The following is a 2,430-nucleotide window of genomic DNA, read 5'->3' as shown; positions in this document are numbered from 1 at the left end:
TCGAAGCCCGGTATCATTTCACCGGCTTTCTAGCCTGCTAGGCTCGAAAGCCCGAATAGTATCTTACCGACATTATAGTCTGCTAAGCTCAAAGGCCCGAATAATCAAATCAACAAGTTCCATATAACATATTCATATCAATTGAGTACTAACATCATTCGAACGTATATAATTATACATCTCAAACACTTTTCTTTCATCTCATTTTCACACTTAACATTTGATAGCTTATGCATAACATTTCACTCACATTCATTTCAAACTTACCATTCGATTATAAAAGCACATTGCATATTTACCAACATGTTATACTTGCCATTAGGCCATATAAGCATGATACAATACACTATCATTTCATCTTTAACATTCGGCTAAACCCTTATCTTACAAGGAACACCGAATTCACATAACATATCATTTAACCGGCATTACGCCTGCTAGGCACGAAGGCCCGAATACACATCACCGACACGAAGACTACTAGGCACGAAGGCCCAAATACACATCATCGGCACGAAGCCTGCTAGGCACGAAGGCCCGAATATACATCACCGGCACGAAGCCTGCTACGCATGAAGGCCCGAATACACATCACTGGCACGAAGCCTGCTAGGAACGAAGTCCCGAATACACATCACCGGCATGAAGCCTACTAGGCACGAAGGCCCGAATATACATCACCGGCACGAAGCCTGCTACGCACGAAGGCCCGAATATAATACCAGCATTAGGCCTGCGGGATTTATCCCTGATATAATACCAGCATGAAGCCTGCGGGATTTAACCCGGATATTTTACCAGCACGAAGCCTGCGGGTCTTTAAGCCCGGATACACATCAAATATCATGCATATTTAATCATATATTAACACATCTCATTCAACATATCACATTTCCATTTCACCATTCAAACTTAACCCATAGTGACCATTCGACTATAAGTCATATGCATAAATTATTTATCGCGCAACTTACTTCGAGTAGAACCAAAAGGTCACGATTCATCTAATATATACATATTGCTCACTGATTCGCACACAACCTTTCAAATTAGCAATTATAAGATGGTTCCGCACATAGCCCATCCTTATCGATAATTTACGATGGTTTTACCCTTACTCACATATATGTCATAGGCATTTTTACCTATGCTTCTCAATTCACATTCATGATTCAATTCCAATCGATTTAACATGCCTAAGTACATATCGCATACCTGAATAATTTACTTTACGGAACGAATCCACATATCGTATTAGCCCATAGTCTTATAGCACCACACTTTTAATGGTTTACCTCATCGAAGTTCACATTTAATCACTTTAGTGCCAAGCCATATTCGGCTACCACAAAGGACTAATAATAATAATTTTATACACATCATGGTTTCCTTTAAGTATTTAATAATCACAAATCGTGATATCTCCACCAGCACATATACGGCATAGTTTATTCATTGTAACACTCATTTAGTGTATCAAATTTCCAAATCCAATTCAACTTAAGCATAATAGCCATAATCGGCTTATAGCCTTAAATCATTACATATTCGGCACATTAACTAAATAAAATTTACATTCCCTTTACCATATTAATTTAACTCTTGGGCATATAAAAAGGAATCAAGCTTAAACACTTAAGAACTTACCTCGAATGTTGCCGAACGATTATAACGGCTATTTGATTACTTTCTCTTTTCTCTTATCCGAATTTGCCCCTCTATGCTCTTGAGCTTAAAATTTAAAGATTTTAAACTAGTCATTATTCGACTATTCAAGCATCACTTTCAAAATATAATATATATATTCAACTTTCACACCTGATGATAGTAAGCTTATAAGAAATCAATAAGCAACTCATTAACAAATTTTTGTCAATGTTTACCACATAATCATAATTTCACTGCAAGCTGTCTTCCTGAGCAACAATCACTAAATCATTTATAACTGGAGCTACAAAACTTCAAATCAAGTGCCGCTAAATTTTCTATGAAAATAGACCCATATATATTTTACCCATAAAAGTTTCAGGATTTTTGGTTTGGCCAATCAATACCAGATTTTTCTTAAAGTTTACCTTATTTCACTGCTTGACTAATCTGACCACTCTTCACTACGAATAAAATTTCTCATTGTACAGAATTCAAAATATGTTCTCGTTTATTTCATTTGAAACTAGACTCATTGAGGAGTCTAAGCATATAAACTTCATCTTATAACCATTTTTGTACAATTTATAATGATTTTATAAAAACAGAACATAGGATCTAGAAGTCATTCTGACCCTGTCCCACATCACTTCAAATATCTTATCATCAGCAATTTTTTTGCTTACACGGTTTCTTTTATAAGAAACTAGACTCATTAAGCTTTAATTACATAATTTATTCAGCTTCTAACACATCTCCCAAAATTTATGGTGATTTTCCAAA

Source organism: Gossypium hirsutum, chromosome A02, assembly GCF_007990345.1.
Source record: "Gossypium hirsutum isolate 1008001.06 chromosome A02, Gossypium_hirsutum_v2.1, whole genome shotgun sequence".
NCBI lineage: Eukaryota > Viridiplantae > Streptophyta > Magnoliopsida > Malvales > Malvaceae > Gossypium > Gossypium hirsutum.
Note: the sequence above shows the minus strand (reverse complement) of the source record.